The 15,632-nt window shown below is 36.2% G+C and overlaps 1 long non-coding RNA gene across 2 annotated transcripts; it reads left to right on the top strand.

Annotated features, from left to right (window-relative positions):
• Nucleotides 1–216: 216 nt before the first annotated feature.
• On the top strand, nt 217–13,670 carry LOC310880417. 2 transcript variants are annotated; one of them, XR_014571675.1, is made up of 5 exons: nt 217–470; nt 10,883–11,029; nt 11,117–11,251; nt 11,868–11,977; nt 12,428–13,670. It is a non-coding gene; the product is annotated as an uncharacterized lncRNA (long non-coding RNA). The 2 variants fall into 2 exon arrangements; XR_014571676.1 differs by lacking the exon at nt 217–470 and adding an exon at nt 9,935–10,618.
• Nucleotides 13,671–15,632: the final 1,962 nt, after the last annotated feature.

Below are 15,632 nucleotides of genomic sequence, written 5' to 3'. Positions count from 1 at the left end.
GAAATATCTTGCCATCTCCTCCCTCCCCCAAATTCAATTTTCAGGTCTGTTTCTAGGGACTTGTAATAACAGAAATCAAGAAAGATTGATGAACTAGTCTTTTTTTGTATTCTTCTTGTTTTTCTTCTTGTTGGTGGAGGTATGTTTTTTCCCTCACTGATGAGCTCATGAGGGAGTGACTTCGGAGTCTTTAAATACAACATTTAGTCCTTTCCAGTTGTCCTCAATTCATGCATTTGGGACCAGGTACATTTCTTGTTGCTGTACATGCTTATGTATATGGAAGCCCATGCATGTCTGGCGTGGTTTGCAACTTCTAAAGACACTAAATGAATTGTGCCACCCAATTATTTGTTTTTTAAATCTATGTAACCATCAAAAGTAATATTTGCATGTTTTTAAGGAAATTCAACTGAGAGTGGAGAAAAACTCTTTTCTATAAGCTCTTCCACTGGAGTAAATACTTGTTGGTAAGTGCTTTTTAATTTATATTTATATATTTCCACGTTAATTTAATGCCCTTCCACTTTTAGCCATAATAAAGAATTTGGGATCTGGCCAAGTAAAAATAAAAATTTAATCTACTGTTATCCTGCAGCTGTTTAGAACTGATGTTTAAACCAAGGTTTAATGGAAGATAGTCACCTTTAATTAGAAAAAAATGTAAAATTTAAAATAATTAAATGTTGAACCTAGTTACTAGGAAGCTAAATACTCAGTGTATGCAACTACTTCTACAACAGAAAGAGATATTAAGATAATGAAATTAATTTATACAAATCCTTTTTTTACTTTTTTTAATAAAGAAAGAATAATCTTATCTCAACTCCAGATTCTGTTATACTCATTTGTGTTTTCTCATCTTTAACCCATAGGCTGTGTTAACATGGAGTATTACAACCATACTTCTCTTTCTACACAGTATGTAAAATTGAAACTGGTAGAAATAATAATTCTCAAATTTGAGGTTCAGATGCATGTAGGATTTGATCTCATCTTTACTGCATGTTTTGAAAGCTTTTTAGCAGATGTCATTCTCAGCATGCTATGAATCGAGTAACATATATGTGTAGGTTAAATTCTATCCAGCCTACATTTCAGTGTATTTCAGTATCATTAAAATCAGTGGAAGCTCTGCAAGTTTGTCTAGGAGGAGAATTAGGGTTTTAAAGAAAACATTTGCTTGCAATTGTGGTTTGTTTTGTTTGTTTGTTTTTGTTTTTGTTTTTGTTTCCCTAGCAGGCAAAACTATGGGAGGTAATATGGTGAAATCAAGTGCATTTTGCATTTGAATAAAGAACAACATTTTTGTTATAGTTATGATGATTCTCCTACTACAAAATATGCTGCGTTTCTAGAACAACAATCTGGTAGACAGTGGAGTTGAGTGCCTTGTATGCAGCATGTAACTTATTGTCAGTGAAGGAATGATCCAATTAGTAAGTGATTAATCACAGGTTGCTGTAGGTCTCAGACTGTATATTGAAAATTTATGGGGTAGAAGAGTATTTCATGCACATGCCTTCACCTAACAGGTAATCACCACCTGGAAATGAAAATTACAATAAAAAAAAAAAATACTTGGGCAGCAGCACAAAGTACTAATTATTTGATTGATTCTCGTTATCATTGAGAAGCATACCATTACCAGGCAATCATAATTACAATGACAGTAACTGTGTTGCTTTGTTGCTATGTTTAAAATTAATTAATATTTTACTGTCAACAAAAAACAATGTAAAGACTTAACATTTCCAGCTTAGACAACTCTTTGGTGTTTCAACAACACAGGCAAGTAAAATTGGATATCCAGCAGAATTTAATTGTGAGTATGAGACATGAGAAATTGTGCAGCCTTTCAAAGATAAAAGATGTTAAAATGTTAATTTTTAGAGAAACCTTATTAACATGCAAAGTGATACATTTTGTTTTGTAACAAAACCAGTAAAATAGTTTTTTTTTTAAAAAAAAAGTCTTTTAAATGATGAAGAAAATTTTCATATTTTTATGTTGTGGACAAGTCTTAGTAAATTGAGATACTGTAATAATAATTCTCAACCCTGTTTATGGATTGCACATCCCACCATGATTTATCAAACTATCTTACACAGACCTGTTTTTTCCTGTTTTCAGTTTTTCATTTACTTAAATTATTTGCCAAATTTTTATTCCAGGCTAGACAATCATGCTTCAGATAAGCAATAACAATATGATGCTTAGATCCATCCACCAGTAACGTGGCATACAATAATGTTATTTTGATAAAAAGTAGGCTAGGAGGCTTTTGATATAAATGATGTAGGCTAGAAAAATATAAATTTGTCAGTGCTGAACCATACACCCCCAAACTTTTTCAGTTTTGCAATTAACTAATTAAATTTGTATTCAATGTTAAAAAAAAAAAAGTGAAAAATTGCTAAATTTGGAGTTACAATACCGATTTACAAGTGAAGCAGAATAAATCTCCATCATGTCTAAGATCTGCAACCTAAGTAAAACAGCATCTCTGAGTACCATAGCAAGAGATTGAAAAATACTTTATGGCGAGCATTGAATCTTCATGCATACTTCTCAAAATCATATTTCATGTATTGCTTGTTTACATCAGTGTCTCCTTATTCTTGATGTGCTGTCTGTGGCTGATCTGCAAGTCTGATCTAGGCACCCTGGTTTCCCTTCATAGGCAACAGAGAAAACTAGGACTGCACTGACATGCTTCTTTTCATCCCAAAGTAGACAGCTGAAGTAGATGAACTAAAAATGAATATTCCTCTGAATTGTCTGCAATGGTACCTTAACGTTAGCTGAGTTGAAACCTCTCCTTTTATCTTTGACACACAGTATAACATCATAGATTCATAAAATAAATTAACTTCAGTAGGACCTCTGTAGGTCCCATGTCCTGTTCACGGCAGGATCAATTAGAACAGGTTGTTCAAATCCATCTGAATTTTGAAAGTCTCCGAGAATGGAGATATCACAATGTCTGGAAAGCCTGTTCCTATGTTTGACCATCCTTATGGCAAAATACATTTTAAAAATTCCTTATATCTAATTGCAACTTATAATATTCCAGCTAGTGTCTGGGACATCTTGTTCCATCGTTGCATATCTCTGAGAAAATACTATACTCTACTACCTTTGTTTAAGCAGCTACAGACAGCAATATGATCACTCCTTAGCCTTTTCTTGCTTAGACTGAACAAACCCCAAACTCTCACTCTCTCCCCATATCTCATGTAGTCCAGCTAGTTTTCCTACCTTATAGTCCACATATCCTGTTTATATCTCACCAATTTATCTACAGGAATATTAAGGGGTACTATGTTAAAAGCCTAGCTAAAGTCAAGGAAAACAACTTCTTGCTGAATAACAACAGAACTAATAGATTTTGAATTTATTCAGACAACCTAGGTAATGGTGTCATAAACTGAAAATTTGAGAACAGAACTGAAAAAAAGAATCACGTTGATGGTATATTGACCTTGTTTCATTTTTCATCTTTTGCTTATTTTTAGAGTGACTTTAGATGAGCAAGTCAAGGTAATTCTTCTGGAGTTCTCAGAATTTATTATACATAGGCAAATTATTTCATGATTTTGTGACCAGCTTAGAAACCATGCCAGAGGCATTTAGTCCACTTTTATCCATCATCAGAAAATAATCAGGATTCAATTCTGACTTTTCTTATTATTTAATAGTGATATTGGAACAGAGTGAATACTTTAGAGTGATGTTGAAACACAGGACATTCTTAAAGGTATTGGTCTGGTTGAGAACCCCAAGAGGTAATAGTAAAGGAATTTGTATTTTTATCGGGAATAAATGCTCAGAAATATTCTGTGGGGTTCTTGTCTCTCCAGGGATCTAGGTAAATATTTATTATGGTCTAGGACACTTTTGTTCCATCCAGTAAGTTTTAGTCCAATTACTACTCCAAGAAAAAAAAATCTTTTTTTGTTTGTCAGTCCTGATTTGTTCCAATTTGATTCACTTCCACCTCTAACTTAAATGAAATTAACAAGAGAAAAACAAGAGAAAACAAAAGTGTTGTTGGACTTCTATAGCATTTGAATGAGATAAGTGAAACTCATTTTAGACCAGACTAAGGTAATACTGTTTAGATTATGATGAACATAGCAGGAATTATTTTTTCTATCTTTGCTGTGGAACTGATGCACATTATTCATGATTGCATCCCTGGGTATGTAGGTGAAGTAAAAATCATTCATGCCAGCATTTGTCTATTCCTGTTGCTTGAGGTGATCTGAATTAAGGTTGTTTAGCCTTGAGAAAAGGAGGCTCAGGGGAGACCTTATTGTACTCTACAATTGTCTTAAAAGAGGCTTTAGTGAGGTGGGGATTTGGCTCTTCTCCCAAGCACCAAGTGATAAAATGAGGGGAAATGGCCTCAAGTTGTGCCAGTGGAGGTTTAGTTTGGATATTAGGAAAAATTTCTTTACTGAAAGGGTTGTGCAGCATTGGAATAGGATGCCCAGGGAAGTGGTTGAGTCACCATCCCTGGAGGTTTTCAAGAAATGTGTAGATTTGGAACTTAGTAGCTTGGTTTACTGATGGACTTTACTACTAGTTTAAAGGTTGGACTAGATGATCTTTGAGGTCTTTTCCAACCTGAACGATTCTAAGAAAACTTTTAAAAACTTCAAAAGAGAAAGGTTTAATTGAATTGGTGAGATGGTCCTTATCATACTTAGACATTTTAAGAGGAGAATATTTGTGTTTTGAGAGAAATCATTGAATATAAATTTCGATATCTATAAAAATAATTCTTGTATCTAGAGTTTTGGTAAGAATTTATTATCCTGGACCAGAGAACATGAACATTGTTTTAATTTAGTGAATTTATGAGTTTTATCACCCTTATTCCTCCAAACTTGGTGTTTCAGAGCTTGCACCTCCATCTTCACCTAGAAATTTTACCACACTCAGCTGAATAAGAGTAAGTATATTTCACAGACCTCTTGTGTTTGAAATTACTGTACTGTGGTTTGATTCTGGTGTTAATTTTATGTGATACAGACAACCTAGATAGCAGATAGACATGAGTTCATGTAATTTATTTTTCAAAGTATTAAAGAACAAAGACAGTAAAATTATAGCTCAGATTTATACAAGCAGGCCCTTAACCCAGTTCCTAGTTCCTTTGAAAAACTCAGAAAGAAAGAGGGAGATAATATGGCCAAATCAGTTGAGTTTTCCAAAATTTTGGTGTCCTAACTTTCAGAAAGGCAGAAAGATAGAGAATGGAAGAAAGGGAAAATTCCTAGTATTGAACCTAAAACGATTGTCACTTAAGAGCTCTTGTTTTCATTCCACACATGGAATGAAAAATCATTTCAGAACAGGGGTGGTGCCCCAGAAAGTGATTTGAAATTCTCTTAAGTGTCTGGGATAGTATAAGCAGAAAAACATGGAGTACTATTTTAGTCCCAAACAAAATATTGAGACTTCCCCCTTTTTTTGCAGAATATTAGAATTGCACAGATTGATTCAGATGACTTTAAGATTCTCCCTACAAAGACATTTGGATGTTTACCCCAAACTTATGTGATATTAGCAAATGAATTTGCCACTGTACAGGTTTTTAAGTATTTAAGTTACAGTAGTCTCAAGACAGTAGCAAATTCCATACTGGAAATTAATATGAGTTTGTAGACCTGTAGACCAGGTAAAACCTGGTTTAGAGGTAAAAAACACCTTGCTATGATAACGTTTGCCCTCATAATAATTTGAGGTATTCACCATAATTTAAAAGTATCTAACCTAAAGGCAGAAACAGAGAAATATTATCGTTATTTCTTCATTGAAAGGATATTTTCCCCTTTCTTTTTTACACTATTCAATTTGTTTTTCTTCTGCATTTTTGAAAGGGGAAATTTTCACGTAACTAAAGGCTACATGACCTAGAGTGCTAAACTCCCTGCAGACCTAAAGTAGAATAAAGGTTTTCAGAGTAGAATCTGTAGTGCGAACTTCTGCAGTCAGTACAGGTAGGCAGTCAACATAGCTCCAAGATGTTACTATTTTTTTGTTTGTTTGTTTGTTTGTTTGTTTCTTGTAAGATTTTTTTAAATATATTTTTTAAAAAAACAATTCATATAATATACTTCCTTGATTATTTTCTCTGTCTTCAAGTTACTAAAATTTGTAATATATATATATATATATATTTAATTTGAAAATGTTTTTTTTTTCTTATGGTTATTCATCACATGATGGTTTGATTCATAAAAGTAAATGCCCCTGAAGAGAAATAGGTTTGCTATATTTCTTTCTGTAGACTAGGGGACAGTTTATGCTGAAATGCGGGAAGAAATATGGAATATTGCTCTTGAAGGATTAGAGAGCACAGCGTGATTCAAGGGCATGTAATATAATGCTACATTTAATAAACACGCAAATCAAATTTTTCTGTCCGATTAGTGTGCATATTCCTATGATAACAAAATAGTTTAATAGTTTTTTATATATTCCCAAATGTGGATCTTTCAACCTGAACAGTATTTGTAGAGAAAGGTGGCTTTCATCTTCCACCCCAACTTCATAGAAAAGGTACTCCTACTAATACCAATAAAAAGCAAAAAAGTAGCACATTCCTTCCCCCGCCCTCAAAAAAAAAAAAAAAAGGCAAGAATCCTAGTAAAATAATTTAAAATAAAATATCTAAAACCAGTCAGGATGCACTGTGAAAATCCAGCAATGAAAACAGCATGCTTTTAGATACTGTATTAGGTGATAGCACTAATCGTTCAATGCATAAATCTAGAAAAGACCCATGTAATCTGCTTTACCTAGGATAAATGCTGATGTTACATTTGAAGGCAAGATTTCTCATCTGATTTATTTTTTTTTAATAAATTAAAAAATATATTTTTTTTTCCTGATTTTCCAGATAGAATCCTAACTGTGCAGATAAGGGAAAACAGTTGAACCTCTACACATAAACTCAGATATGGCAAGATCTCATTTTGAAAGCTTTCAGAGGTACTGAGCTTTTCCTTCATTGAACAGGAAACCGAGGCACATCTTTTAAGAGCATTTCTTCAGTAGGAACCTGAAACTGGTGTCAATTACATAACTAAACCAGAAAAATGGGGTTTCTTCCTTGATGTGTCTTTGAGTTGGCCAACCTTTTACAGATACTTACTGCTCTCTAGAACAAACTTCTCCATCTTGCAAATGCAAGTTAATTCTTTGTTTGCATAGGTGTAAGATTATTAATTGTACGGAAATACATACACAATGTGTATGTAAAAAGCTTCTGTCTAGAATATTTTTTTCTTAAAATAGGATTCAGTCAACCACCATCATCTCCTCAAATGAAAAGACTAGAAAAAAGAAAGGATTACCACATGCCAGCAATGGCAAATGTTGGCAAACTAAGAGGAAAAGTGAGTTCAGGATGATTTTGTTTGTTTGTTCTACCTTAGGCCAGGCCAGTCTCTCTTCATTTAATCCAGACCTCCTCTGGTAATCAGAGGTATGTTGAGTTCTGACACAGCCAGAGAAATGAGTTCTACCTGTATTGTATTTACATGGCAAGGTTTTGGTAGCAGGGGGCTGCAGGGGTGGGCTCTATGAGAAGACTCCATAAACTGCCCTTTTTAGGTAAGGGCCAGTTTCAGCCAGCTCCAAAGGGACCCACTGCTGGCCAGAGCTGAGCCAATAAGCAATGCTGGTTGGGCCTCTGTGACACCATATTTAAGAAAGGGAAAAAAATGCTGGGCAACAGCAGCTTGGAGAGAGAGAGGAGTGAGAACCAGCCCTGCAGACCCCAAGGTCAATGCAGAAGGAGGGCAGGAGGTGCTCCAGGCAGGCAGCAGCAGTTTGCCTGCAGCCTGTGGAGAGGCCCCTGGTGGAGCAGGCTGTCCCCCTGCAGCCCATGGGTCCCACACGGAGCAGATCTCCACGCTGCAGCCCGTGGAGGAGCCCCCGGTGGAGCAGGTGGATGTGGCCTGGAGGAGGCTGCGGCCCATGGAGAGCCCCCGCAGGAGCAGGCCCCGGGCCGGAGCTGCAGCCCGTGGAGAGGAGCCCACGCAGGAGCAGGGGGTCTGGGGGGAGCTGCCGCCCGTGGGGGACCCGTGCTGGAGCAGTTTGCTCCTGGGGGATGGACCCCGTGATACGGAGCCATGTGGGAGCAGTTCTTGAAGAGCTGCTGTCTGTAGGAAACCCACACGGGATCAGTTCGGGAACACCATGCCAGAGCAGGAGCAGAGAGTGACCCTAATAGACAGGGTTCTGTGGATCCAGAACAAGAAGATGAAGCCTTCTTGGAAAGCTGAGAGGTAAATATTACAAGAATTTCATGCAGGGGTTCTGGGCAACAAAAAACAGGACCATACTGCATCAGCTGGGCTGGAAAAAAGGTCACCTCAGACAAAAGAAAGTGTAATAGCTTCTGGTGTTTGTTCATCTGTTTTCCCTTATTTTCGCAAAGAGATTATTAAATGTTCAGTTGTTTTTAAAACTTGCTGTTTAAAATCTTCACTTTCTACCTCTATCCTAATACAGGAAACATGTCCAGGAATATTCTGGGCACAAACACCAGCTGGCATAAAACAGCCCATGTTTATGCAAGACTTGCACTTTCCTAAGAGGATGTGGCAAAACCACCTTTTGAGAATGTTTCTTAGGACTTTGTAAGTGCTGAGTCATCAAAGATCTGTCTGGGAGAGTGCTACTTGACCTGAGCCCCAAACATGTCAGAGACTATTCTCACAGTTCAGTGGAACAGGCTTGCACGTTCCAGTGGCTGGTAACATCCCTAAACACTCTTCAGTTTCCTTGGCTATCAGACGTAGGTCTTCATCCAGTGTGCTGAGGGCGATTGTCCTCTCTAAGATAATGCTTAGAAAAAAAAATCACAGCAATTTGTGCATGCTTATACATAGGCTTTTGCCACTTGCTATGCTGGGTTAAGATTTTGGAGTTCCAACTTTTCTTTTGTAAAAGACTGCAATATGATCCCGAGTATGAGGGACCACTTTTTATGTCTGTATTGCAGAAACGCGCAGGTCAATTGAAGCTTCAAGTCGCAATGTTTCTAGCTGTTTGGTTTGGGAAAGTAGTTATCTGACTAAATGTTTACCATTTTTTTTTGTTTTTTCTTTCATTTAATAATGGTATGTATATGCAGTTATTAGCAGGTGTGGTTTTGCATATGTAAAAATAAAGTAAGAGTCTGTAATCACTCTCTTTTCATCATAGCACAAGCATGAGGTATTGCCTTTACCTAAATATGACACTCTCAAACATGTCCCCCTACGTCTAAATCTATACACCTTATGTCTCCATTCAAACTCCTGATTTTTCTGCAGTGCTTGAGTCCTAATTGGATAAATTCACATCCAAGGAGGGTTTGCATAGTGTAGTTGTCCTACATAACATGTAATGTGCAAGTAGTACAGGAAATAAGTAATAAAAAGGGAGGAGATTAACATCTGGAACTCCAACGTATTAAAAAAAAAGAAAGAAAAGCAATGTAGCACATTTAATAGTAAGATCTCTTCTACATTCAGACTAATAAGCTATGAAGTCAAACTTCATATTGGATTTCTTTTGGCTAGTGTGCCAAGCAGCCTTAACTTTCAGACCTGATTAGAATAAGCATCAAAACAAACAATATTTAATTATTTGATAAATATCTGGCTTTCTTGATTATACTGATAGTCACCAATGAGGAAAAATATAAATAAACTTATTTTCGTTATGAACAGAATTGTTTCCAAAGAGAATGGTTTCCATGAGTCATCAGAGAAACTTTAGCTCTTATGCCAGAATTATTCAGCCTGAGACTGGCTAAGATTTTTTTTTTTTTCCATTAAAGAGGTGGTGCAAAATGTTTTTAAAACTATCACTTTGGCATAATTAAATGGAACATTGGAGTCACTTCATAATGTCACTTTGCAAGCCTTCTCTAATAGAGCTTCCTCTTTAGTTCCAAAATGCTCAATTAGGTAAGAGTGACAGCTGTTGTTGGCAGCTGCTAGTGTCAAACTGGTGATAGAAATACTGATTTTTGTTTTTAAAAAAAAAACTTTTTCAAATTGTGTGATATAAAAGATTCAACAACTCATCCTGAAGTGGCATATCAGGGTATCTTGACATACATGTAAGGTACACAGATATATTTCAGCGATTAAAGGCATGTAATGATTTCAAAGCCAGCTGTATGTTCAATATCCCTGTAGGCAGTGAAAGGCAGAGACAATGCCTGTAATTCTTTCATGATGAAATCCCACTGTTTAGCCCACTTTGGGGATGTGTTTCAGTTCACAACTTTCCAAGCCCTTGCAGGCTGAGTAGTCACCCTGCTAGAGACTTTTATAACTGTACCCAGCTGGTTATATTTGTATCAGTAAATGAATTTATCAAATAACTATTCCCCCCACCGCAAGAAGCAAGTGACACAACACGTTACACCTGTGTGGTAGAATTATCCTCATCTAAATGTCCACAACCATTCTACCTATGGGGAACAGCCCACTCAGTTCTCTGGGCTACAGCTGGGAAACGAGGCATAGCAGAGCACCAATTGTCACAGGCTAGCAAAATGCCAAGGAGAGAGTTTATGGAATCGCTGTGATCAGCTTAAATTGTGCGTTTTCTGCCTTGATGCCTGGTAAAGACATAACTACCGTGTATAGCCTGAAAATGGCATGAAAGAAGACAATTTAAAGCAGGAGCGGGGGACTTCTACTTGCTGAGAGCTAAGGAGGACTTAAGTGATCGTTTAAAGCACAATTTGGTTTTATCCAGAAATAATATGTGGAGAAATTCTTGGCCATGAAGCATATGAGATGAAATCACAGGCTGTGATCCTGCCATGGGTCTAAATATTGTGTTTTTTATTTTTTCATAGGATCATAGCAGTTAGAATATGAATAAAATATCGATTCCCAATATGCATGGTATGTCAATTTATCAAGATTAAGATGGACTCTCTTGTGTCAGGCACTATCTTAGAATTTGAATCAAATTCCTTCTTGGTTCTCCTTCACCCTAGAAGGTAATTTCAGAAGTCATAATCACATCTTAATTATTCTAAACCCTTCCTGTTGTCTAATTTTATTTTATTTTATTTTTTTGCTTTCAGGCACAAGAGGCAAGTACGTTCAATTAATTGAACTCTTCAAATAGATTGGATTCAAATGTCCATATTGCATTTTGTGTATTTTGCAACTGCACTTCTCTGCTGGTGTTACAGCAAGGTAGAAACAAATAAAGCTAGGTAACACCTTCTTACCCTTTTAATCCTTTAACATCTAGCTTACAGAAATAAAACATTGATAAAATAAAGACAACTATACCTTTGAGAGCTTCTTAATAGCATGTCAAGACATTGTGATAAAGAATATTAAGCATATCTCCTGGGATTTTAAGATTAAATAGTCTTTTTTTGCTGAGTATTGCAAATAACGTTGTAGATTAAATTATTTATATGAACATAAGGAAGTAAGAAGTATAATAGTGGATCAGATCAAAGATTAATTTGAATTATTATGTCCAATAATAATGTATGAGAATGACCATTACTGAGTGTTTCAAGAAGAACTTAGGAGGAGGAGGAGAAAGCTGGTGTTTATCCCAAGTATTTCTGCTGTTTAAAGATTTGTGATTCAGAGAGTTTCTGAGCCAAAATTGGTTTATTATACAAAAATAACTGTTCTATTTATATGTTAGTTTCCAATTTCTTAGAAGACAGCATGGAAACAGAAAAAAGACTGCATCTAGGCTAGGATCACATATGGTTCATGTATATGCTGTCTGGTTAGGCCAGTTGAAGTGATGCTCTAGCTTCTGTTTATTGTTTTATTTTTTTTTTACTTTTTCCAAATAACTGTTAGGTGATGCCAGCGCAAGAAGGACAAGATATTCAGGAGATGAACCTTCTTCATGTTGTTGTCGTTGTGGTTCTGAGATCCAGTCTCAAAAATGATGGGCTGTTTGGATGAAGGTAATAGCAGCAATACTTTTTTCTTTGTGAGTTCAGCACATCTCAGTTTTGTCTCTTTGTTGTTTTGTTTTGTTTTGTATTACAAGCAACTTAAACATTAAAAAAGCCAAAGAACTTCAACAGTTTAAAATACCCAAAAAATGTTTTTGACATGTTTTAACATTTCAGTTTCAGCCAGAAATAACTAGGAATTCATATTCTGCCTTGAAGCCACATTTTTCAATGAATAAATAATTTTTATGTCACTGTAGCCACTATTTAACTTTTTCTCTGTGCTTAAAGAAATTAGTACTATTTGGAAGGCCTACGTAATGATATGTGATGTGTGGCAGAGAAACTACTGTTTACTCATAAGTAAAATAATTACATTACGTCCTAAGACTGATAGGCATTGATTTATAATTTATCAAAATCTTCACTTTAACTTTATCAACTTCTACTTTATCACAGGACTACCATGGTCTTCCAGCAGATAAAGGAAATCATGAGCTGGTAATCTTATTATGTATCATTTATAATGGCAATGATACATGTAAGGCAAACAAGGATGCAAAATCTAGTAGAAAAAGGGGTTCATCTTGCAGCTGACTGACCACACAGACTGCTTGCTGAACAATTCATACGCAGACAATGAAACATACTTATTCAGAATAAACAGAGATGATTTGGAGAAAAGAAAAAAAAAAGAAGAAAAAAAAGAGAAAAAAAAACATGATCAAAGGAATAAGTTTGGCAAATATGTGGATTGCCTTTCAGTTTATTTATAGACCTTGGGTTACTGAGGAACTTAATTAATAATGTATAAAGACAGTTCTGTCATGATAGTCTAAAGAACCTATTACTCAGTTCCATTAGATTTTTAAAATATGTTTATGTCTGTCTTCTTGTAGTGCTTTAAGGATTAAGGATTGATTCTACTTTTTTAATGCAAATGGTTCTTTTGCAATTATTGTATTTTAGCCTGTATGACCTTCATAATATTTTAAATTATATGACTCCTTTTCTTTTGAAAACAACTCAGTTTTACATGTGGGAGTTGAACAAAAGGGAAATTATCTAGCTTTTCCATTGACAATATTGTATTTTAATTTTTCTTCAGCTTTAAAGTTCATTGCATGCTTACACCTATGAGCACTTAATATTGTCTTGACAAGTTTATTTTTACATTTCTCAGAGTCAAGGAACTCTGGTAGAGAAGACCACAGTGGTAGGTCTGCCATCATGGACCTTTTAAATAGACAAAGGTACCCCATAAAATGGGAGAACTCACATCTATCTGAAATTTGCACATCCTGTTACTGTCAAATTTTTGCTTTTTGAAGAAGGAAACTCTCACAGTCTTTTTACTGCTTCATCTTAATGTCTGCTTATACTCTTAATAAATTTTTCACAGTATCAATGTATCCATTAGCTAAATGCATCTTCTTTAGTCAGAAAAGAAGAGTAGAGGTTTTTTCTGATTTACATATTTGTGGCAGAGATCTTATGTGTAAGAATCAACAGTGCAAAACAAGGAGAGGACAGGCAGAGTCTTCTGTTGAGTTGTGAACTGAAAGTACTGACTTCAGAGAAAGGCTTGCACTCCATTGCTGTCTCCCAGCTAAAAGTGATCAGTGCTATCTAGTTTCTGGGAAAGGCAGAAACACTTATATTTTCTTCTGCTAACCATTTTGCTACATGGGAGCAGTTACATCTTCCTATTTCGGGAAAGAATTTTTTCCCCACATGAACACTTAGAAATAACAGAACTGCCATGTACATATTTTATCTGCATTAAGTTCTGTGCACTAAATTTGTTTGAATCTGAAGACAATTTAGGGTTAAAGTATTTTACAATACACAAAACAGTTGTCATTATGTGCTGCTCATTACAGACTCATTCTCCCAGCACCACTGGTAGCCTGAGGATGGCAATCCATAGCTTTTCGTAATTGTCTGTTTATAGCTGGGCTGAAAGTCATTTTCTCATGGTGTAATTTATGGGCAGTGGCAGGCTCCCCTCTTCCCTGCTTTGAGCAACAGTGCCAACAGCAATATGCCAATCCTTACGCAACAATCTTTCTGGCTGGAATGTGCTTGTGTTGAAACCATCACAGGAACAAAGCTTCACTGCCAAATCTTTATCGTGTAGCTTCAGCAGATTCTCTCCTGTGAAGAAATCAATCCCCGGGGTCTATTTGTCAGTGGGGAAGAGGAAACAAATAAATAAATAAGATCTGTGTGGTTGTTTAAATAATTCCTCATATCCATAGAAGCAAGCAATGCAACCTGGCACCCAGCAAAGATGTCTTTTTTGTTGGAAAGTTTATTTTGGTTCACAAGATGGGGGTGGGGAAATTTGAGTACACATTTATAAATATATCTGAAGTCTATTTCTAGCACAGCCCAGTGAACTCATTTTTGGGAATAAGGTTAAAGGTCTCTTAGAGAGTAATCTACCTAATATTATTATTATTTTTTGATATTATGAATCATTCCAAAGAAAAGTACTTTACAATAATATTATCTGAGGTCTAGGCAAGGCTACCCAGTAGACTCCATAGCTGTGCTTCAGTTCAGTGGATGCTGGACTGACAGTCCAACAGCACATGAACAGTTTCTAAAGTTCTTTCCATGCACTTTTGAATTTATTGTGGAATATTTGCAGTCTGCTGGGTACTCCTTGAAAAGCAGAAAACTTGAGAAGATACAGAGACAGAGAAAGCGAGGTAGGGCAGAGAGGAGGTGGGATGGAGCAGAACAAGATGAAGGTCTAGCAAGAGTGCAAAAGAAGCACCATTCTAATACTTATTTCTGATACTCCTCCCACTCACAGTTTTGTTGTTGTTTATGAAGCTGTGAATTTCTGTTTCCATTTGCTTCTCTGTATTGCACAGAGAGAATAAAAGCAGATAGATACTTCCTTCTCACAGACCTACAGACAATTTATTCCAAGCTGGCTAGGCAGATCAAGTATGTTACAGTGTCTTTGACTGGAAATGAAGGACTGAAAGCTCCAGAGGTACATGGAGCACAGACACAAGACCACTTGCAATATCTGTTTGCTTTCACAGCGTCGCACTACAACTTGTAACTGTTGTATGGGCCAATAGGAATATGCAGCAGGAGACATGGGAGATTTTGTCCATTCGTACTGCCCTTTTGTACTGCTTAGGCCCTGCGTAAAGTACACTGGCACACTGCAGAGATATTGCGCTGTCTTACAGTTCAAATTTAGCTCAGCAGAAATGGGTGCTTTCATCTGGATCACGTCCAGAAAGAGACAGGCAGCCTGTCCCAGCACTGGAGATGCATACATGTTAAGATGCAGCAGTGTGTTAACAAGCATTATCTGCAATTGCTGTTCTATGAAAGGTTTAAAAATGTGAATGCTGCTAGTTCGCGGCATTCTCTCTCTGTGATTACTGCCTGGAAATTTTATCTACTGTCTTGTTCTTCTGAAATCATTGTGTGTAAGATTTTACTCGAGTGGCCATGGTGGACATTGCCAGAGCTAATTAAAATGTGGGATTAATCTGGGTACTAAATTCTGTTTGTTATGGCATTAATTCATTGGCCATCTCAAGATTTCCAGATGCAGGCAAAATGATTTTTTTCTTCCTATCTGGACTGCCTAATTATCAAGAATGCAGAGAGCACAAGTTGACTGTAGCCA

This window comes from Anser anser (genome assembly GCF_964211835.1).
Source record: "Anser anser genome assembly, chromosome: 1".
In the NCBI taxonomy this organism is placed as follows: domain Eukaryota; kingdom Metazoa; phylum Chordata; class Aves; order Anseriformes; family Anatidae; genus Anser; species Anser anser.
The sequence above is the reverse complement of the archived record's forward strand: the minus strand, read 5'-3'. Positions and strand labels throughout refer to the sequence as shown.